This window comes from Microtus ochrogaster, chromosome 1 (assembly GCF_000317375.1).
Source record: "Microtus ochrogaster isolate Prairie Vole_2 chromosome 1, MicOch1.0, whole genome shotgun sequence".
Lineage (NCBI taxonomy): Eukaryota > Metazoa > Chordata > Mammalia > Rodentia > Cricetidae > Microtus > Microtus ochrogaster.
Genome location: NC_022009.1, coordinates 76410189 through 76418032, shown reverse-complemented (window position 1 = coordinate 76418032; position 7844 = coordinate 76410189).

Below are 7844 nucleotides of genomic sequence, written 5' to 3'. Positions count from 1 at the left end.
AAAATAACTACCCAGAAAGAATCAACAAGCAAAGATAAGTCTGACTTATGATATCAATATATTCTGCAAGATAAGATCTTATTGACATATATATAATTGTAGTCACCATTTATTAAAAATCAAAGCTGGTTTTGAAGTTGCACAGTGGCTATCTTTTTCTAAACCCAAGCATGCTGCTAAAAGAAAAATTCAGAGTTTCTGTCTCATATCAGGAACCACCTTGTATGAGACAGAAGAAAGATAAAAGTTGGGGGCTTCTATTATCAAAACTCTGCTTTCAAAAAATTTTACTTCTTCCCATATCTATTACTGTTATCATGGTATGTTTTATACCATAGACAAATTGAATTTGGACCTACATATTGTAACACAAAGGGCATTTATACACTTTAAATTTATCTGAAGATTATGCTGGTGTAGATGTATTCACCTCTGTTTAATTCTTTAAGCTATTTTTTTTAAAAAAAATCCCCTTTGCTATATTAAAAAATGAAATTAATATAGGCTATAATTTAAAATAAACATATTTAGAAATATTGGCTGTTGAAAAGGCAGAAGAATTATACATTGCTAGTGTGATTGTAATGGTTCATGTACTTTGGAAAATCAAGTTGGAAAGTCTTGGGTATCACTGGTTTGTTTAGCAGTTATATAAAAAAAAATCTATTAACATTGTCTTAAATGGCTACCAAAGATAAGTGAAGTTTATATGCCCATGTAAAAATTTGAATGTGAATGATATTATTTGTATTAGTAAATGAAAAAATTAGAAAACTTATTCACACAAAAAATAACATGCTACTAATAAGAATGCCAATGTTTTCTCGTGTGGATTAATTTACACTTCTCTGTTAAAACAATTTCTGTGTGCTTATTTAGTATATATATATATTTGATGAATCTGAGTTTTGAGAAATTTTAAGATACATATTCCAGGCATGTGCTTCTGTGACCTGTTTCCCCAATGCTCACATAAAGTGTCACACAGTAGTAGATGTTTGTGATCCCAGAGCTGGTAGATAGATCTCTGGAGCTCAATGTCAGCCAGTCTAGCAGCACTGATAAGCTTCTGTGAGAGATTTTGTATCTGACAATTAAGAAGAAGAAAATAGAGGAAGACACAAAACCCTGACTTCTGTAACACAGAGACACACACAACTAGGCATGAATCTGTGCATACACACAAATACATATAGACATCACAAGCACAGAGACACACATATCCATAAAACTTTCTACCTACAGCTACATATTTATGAAAGTGAAGGCAAAAAATGAACTGATGGCCTTTGGAATGCTTGGGTATGGCGATGTGGAAGGAGCGCCACACTTGTGTATTGTGTAGAGAGAGTCATGTTTGTATATGGCAGTGTGGTGAAAGTGCCATGCTTGTATACAGTGGTATGGATACGATGTCATGTTTATATACGATATGAGTAAAATGGCATGCTTGTGTATGATAGTATATTAGAAGTGCCACACTTGTCTTAAACATGCATCAACATTTTCAACAATTATAACTTGCCGACATCAATATAACCTTGTGTACAGAAGGAGACAAAGATGAAAAGAGCAGATGATAAATAAAGGGCTTCACATCATGCGGTCCCAAGTGTCAGCCTTCCCGAGCTCATGGGTTAAGAGAGAAGAAAGGACACAAGCCCTCCGCTGTCTGCTTGCAGCCACTCTACAGGATGCGCCACTCAGACAGTTCCACCTGGCACCTCCCTTATTATAGTCACTGGTTCTTTATGTCTGGTATGTGGTCTTTTCCTCAGACCTCCTCGTGACTCCTAGTTTAGACAATTTCTTTATTAATTATCCCAAATTGAGCTCAGCCATAGGTGCTGTCTTGAATAATTCAGGTGACTTTACAATAACTTGGGAGCTAAAAGGTCAGAATAAAATCAAGTGTATGTTTTAGATTTTTTTTTCCGAAATTGCTAATGCTCAAGACATTCAGTTTATCTCACTTAGTATTTTCAACAAACTGAAGTCCAACCTACTGAAAATGTGTTACTCAATATTTTAAGTTATAAATCTCACTTCCTGATAAAGTACTCAGCTCCTCCTAGTGGATGCTAAGGTTTCATTAATGATGTCAATATTTTCATGATTAAATAATGGATTATTATTGCTGATTTTAAGTATGTGTTGAAAATACATAAACACAAAGTATGTTATGTCTACAGTGTTGAAATCACATTATGGCAATGTTAATTATTATATCTAAAATAAAACCACTTGATGTTAATTGCCATTTCATTATTCCAATATTGTTAAATATATTTTAAAAACCACATGAAGATTTTTAACCAATGAGGTATTCATAGATTTCTCATCCACTCTGTTACATCTTAAACTCCCCATCAATGAAATTTAAAGGCATAACAGAAAGAGAAATTGGGAAAACAATAGGAAACTCTCAACTTTACAAGGGTGGAACAAAAAGGATAAATGTCTAAATGTCTTAGTTAGGGTTTCTAGTGCTATGAAGAGACACCACGACACAACAGCTCTTATAAAGGAAAACACTATTAAGGCAGGGGATTACAGTTTCAGAAGTTTAGCCCATTATCATTGTGGTAGGAGCATGGCAGTGTGCAGGCAGGCATGGTTCTGGGGAAAGGGCTGCTACAAGTTAATATGCACGCAGTGGGAAATAGATTAACACACTTAAAGGTGTCTTGAGCATAATGAGACCTCAAAGTCCACCTCCACAGTGACATACTTCCTCCAACAAGACCACATCTATTCCAACAAGGCCAGACCTCCTAATAGTGCCACTCCCTTTAAGATTATAGGGACAATTACATTCAAACTACCATAATGAATTTACTAATTATATTGATACACAGAAGTAATGTACAGCCTATCTATTGTTTGAATAAAATACAGTAGATCACCAGTACTAATGAGCTCTTTCCCAAAAGCTAAGACTAAATTCTACTGAAGGAATTAGTGCCTAGGAAACACTGATACATTTGGTGAAGAAACTCTGCCTCAGACCAGGGAAGAACCTGCAAGGCCATTTTCCTAAGGAACACATGGTACAATGGAAATGTAGGCAAATATTTAAAAAAGTATTAATATTCATAACATTTTAAAATTCTTTAAAAGTAACTATATAATTGGCTTTCCCCTTGATCATGCTGTATGTGGAAACTGATTGAAGTTAAGTATATGTACCATAAATCCTGCCAGATCTACAACCAGTAGAACCACGAGATGTCTAGGCTGGCATGGCAATGCTTCTAGCAAGAAACATCTGGATTACACAGCCATGTCCTCAAGTTTTTTAAAGTGCCAGTTAGAAATATTAGGTCTCAGTATTGACCTGTATTTGAAGGATATTTCTGTTAGGTACAACAAAGCCTCCCAGATTCCATACATTGTTGGTTCTATGTTTGGGTCCTGTGCATTCAAACAAATCCATTAGCTGAAGATACCACTGGTGCTCTTCCTCTTACATCAGCAGGATGACCGTAAATGGCCTTTTAAGCATGGCATTGTTACAGGGAGAGGGCCTGCTTTTTGCCCCGGCTGCCCGGTTAGCTTAGCCCTGAAATAACCACACAGAAATTATATTAATTAAAGCACTGCTTGGCCCATTTGCTCTAGTCTCTTATTGGCTAACTCTCGCATCTTGATTTAACCCATTTCTATTAATCTGTATATCACCACATGGCAGTGGCTTACCAGGAAGATTCTAACCAGCATCCATCTCAGGCAAAAGATCTATGGCTTCTCTCTCACTCTGCTTTCTTCCTCCCAGCATTCAGTTCTGTTTTCCCCACCCACCTAAGTTCTTCCCTATGAAAATGTCAAGGCAATTTCTTTATTCATTAACCAATGAAGGCAACACACAAACAGAAGGAACTCCTATATCATGGCATCATGAGTGACTTAATAAATTTCATTCTTAAAAATTTTCTTTCAGTGGGAGAATTTTCCCTGACCCCCACCAACTGCAACACTAGGAAGAGCAGGCCCTATACCTTGCCAGGACAGTACCATAGAGTCAGCCCTGTTAGCACAGGTGTGGGTGAGCCAGCCCTGTGAAGTTGTGAGCATGGGAGAAGTTTCCCCATTTCACATGCGGCAGACCAATCCTACAGTTGCCCAGACCCAAGGATATGACTTGGCCTGGCCCCATCATCCAAACTACCTATGGTCTGCTGGAGTACATAAAGGGGCCTGGATTACAGACCCAAAGCTGGAGGGTTGCTACGACAACAGGATATCAAGAGGAGCCATAGGGAGGGCCCAGTATCAATAGGGTAGTAGAAACCAGAGGCCTTGAACCAGACCAATGACTCTTTGCAATGAACACTTGCAAGTAAAGATAAATGGACAAAGGAGTTTGCAGCGTGACTCACTCTGTCATACTGAAGCTTCCATGATAAAAGGAATTTATAAAAGGAAAAATAAAAGTATTTTACTTTTTTTAATTTTTAATTTTACTTTTTTTTCCTTTTTTCTTAAATTTTGTTTTATTTGGGGGTGTGCAGGGGTAGATGGCAGATGCAAATTGGATGAAGAAATGAATGGGCTCAAGATACATGATTAAAAATACAAATAGAGTAAATATAATAAATAAATAAATAAATAAATAAATAAATAAATGTATTTCAAAGTCATTAAGTCAGGCAAATAAGCACTCACATGCTACTCTACCAGATTGTATTTTTCAAAAATAAATTTATATACATTTTATTTAAGTAATTCTTACACAATTTTTCTTATATAATAAGCTACATATCAAATGTCCTTTTAGAGAAATATTTTAATACTGTTTAATATTTCCTAAAGTATCCCTGCCAGAGAGAAATGCTGACGTCTTTATTATCTAACAGCAAATGTAGAAAATGCAGTCCCCATAGAACAAGTACATTAGGGTCACTAGAACTCAAATATTTTGAGGCTTACTCTGAATCATCTTCTGTAATTCTTTTCTGTTTTTAATTAAGAAATCAAGGCTTGGCCACATAATGCTCACTTGTACTATTCATAGATTCATTAACCAGGAGCACATAAAGATACCTATTTACACATATTATAAAAATGAAAGGATATTCTGCCTTTAATGCGTGCATCAGGTGCCTCATACATCCCAGGGTTCTTTTCATCTTTCTTGTTCTAGGATTTTCCATAGACCTGCTGCACAGTAACACTGAGGGCATAGGACCAAAGAGCGAAAAACAGGCAACAAGTTTTTCCTAGAGAATGTCTTTCTCCACTTGCATTTTACTCCTTTTTACATTTTCTTTTCAAGTCAGGACTTCTCTTGTAGTCCTGGCTGTCTTGGAATTCACTCTGTAGACTAGGCTGGCCTTGAACTTAGAGATTCACCTGCCTCTGCCTCTGAGTAATGGGATCAAAGGCATTCACCAACACTGCCCAGCCCTTTTTACATCTTAATCTTTTTCTTTTTACAAATTTACCTCTCCCAGAATCTCAACAACTCTGGAAATTGTATTCTACCTTAAACACTAATTTGAGACACTAGTCAGTGTGCACAAAAGTAAATCACAGTTCATGCTTAAGATCTAAGTTCTTCAAGATTATGTTCTCAAAGACTAGTGTGTCTTTTGTAGAGACAGAGAAGAAACAAGATTATGATTCTGGATCAGGTAAAAAGATATTTTTGAAATAAAAAATAGCATTTATTTATTTAAAAACAATCTTTAGTGGCTGCATTGTAAGAGTTTATGGCATGATTTCAGAAGATATTAGTGCTATCATTGGCTAGATTTCTAGAGCAGATGGCAGTCTCCAGTATGGTGCTACTAAAAAGTTCAAAAGCGTTGTTTTCTGAATCCCTTGTTCTTAACTTTATCCTCTTTACATACAGCCCACAGAAACCTTTTCTTAGCCAAATAAATCTACTTAAAACCCTGGTCTGTCTATTCCCACATCTACAGCATGAGGAGGTATGTGCTTGTGTACCTAACCAAGAGCATTGACTCGCATTGCTCACAAAAGCATCTTGTCCACTTTTCATTAAAGATTACTTCATTGTAGCCAGGCGGTGGTGGCGGACGCCTTTAATCCCAGCACTCGGGAGGCAGAGGCAAGCAGATCTCTGTGAGTTCTAGGCCAGCCTGGTCGACAAGAACTAGTTCCAGGACAGGCACCAAAGCTACAGATTACTTCATTGTAAATAGTGTTTACAAATTGTACCAGGTATGATGAATTCAGTATACTGTTCCTTCTCACTTTCCATGATATAAATTTCACATTTCCACACGTGTTCTGCTTGTGTTCTTATCCATTTAAAGTCAATATCCAATAGCCAGGCTAGGTATATATATATATATGAGAGAGAGAGAGAGAGAGAGAGAGAGAGAGAGAGAGAGAGAGAGAGAGAGAGAGAGAATGGCAAGAGGGTTTTAGGTTTAAACTGTGTCTTTTCCAAGTAATAATTAATTAGTTCCATTAAATCATCCTGTGCTATGCTAGTCACAAGAGACTCCAGAGATTGGTCATTGTTCCCTCAGATACTGGCTCAGAAAAGGATTGAAATGATTGGTCCCTGTGTAGATGGGAGCATGTAATTTAGCAAAGCAAAAGAAATACATGACTTTTTCCACACAAGAACATTCACTTGCCAGTGAGATACTGTTCAGAGCTCTATTCCATCAATATCCTGGAATAATTGTGTAAACAGACTCTTTTGTTCAACTCCATGTCATGTATAGTGTGGTGACTGTTTTTATTTCATTTTCTTCTAATTTTATTAATTTCATTTTTAAGATTTTTAAGTTTTATTGAAAAATATACAATATATTCTGTTTATGGTATTGACTTGCCAAAATTTACTATCACCTGAGTAGGGAACCTCGGTGTAATTGTTTTGATTGTCTTAAGTGATGTGGGAAAATTTACCCAAAGCGCAGGCTCACCTTCCAGGACCAGCCCACGAAAAAGGATAGGGTGGAGGGAGTCTTGCTCTCTGTTTCTGTGCTTGAATATCCCACTTGCCGCTGACCTGATTTACTGTGTTGTATGAGAACAATCATTTCCAGGCTAAGTGTGGACTGTGCCTGCGGCTCCCCAAACACCCTGGACATCTTCAGTGACTGCCCATGTGTCTGGGATGGCTGGGCACCCAGTCACATGGACAGAGCAACTAGCTCCACCACCTCTCAGTCTCTTGGGTGTCAGCTGGATACTACTACTAACCACATTGTATAACCTGACTTAATAAATCATATTCATCCAGCAATTCTGTTACTCTAGGAAACCCTAAGTAGCAAAAGTGCTCAACAACCCTTGGTGGCTTCAAAGCAGAGATCATAGTGACATGAGTGACCACAGACATGGCAGACTTTTCTGCCTGAGACCACTGACTCAACTGTGTGTACACGGGCCTTTGAGATTTTGCATTTTGAAGGGACGAAGATAAATCTCTTTCACTGTTTTCATTCTCCCAGTTATGATAAGACTGCAATGGCTATATTTTAAGAATGCTGGTCAAAATTTCTAATGAAATAAAAATGTTTACTTCCTTTCTTTTCCTTTTGACCTTGCCAAGCCAATTTCCTTCCGCAGTATCCCTTTTCCACACATGTTCTGCAAACTATAATTTTTAAATCGGCAAATTCAGTGTGCTTATCTGCTTATCTGATCAATTTGTTTCAACCTTACAGAGTAGAGTGGAGAAATATATTACTTTACTCACTAATTTAAAGAGACTCAAAGTGACTTAACTTTGTTTCAATTTTGATACCGCTCAATCATAATTAATTTTGATGATCTTTAGCTAAATTGGAAGCAATGGGCAGCTCTGTGGGAAAGGAAGAGGGTAAGAGTTTGAACAAAGCTCCCTGTCGGTTCCTCCA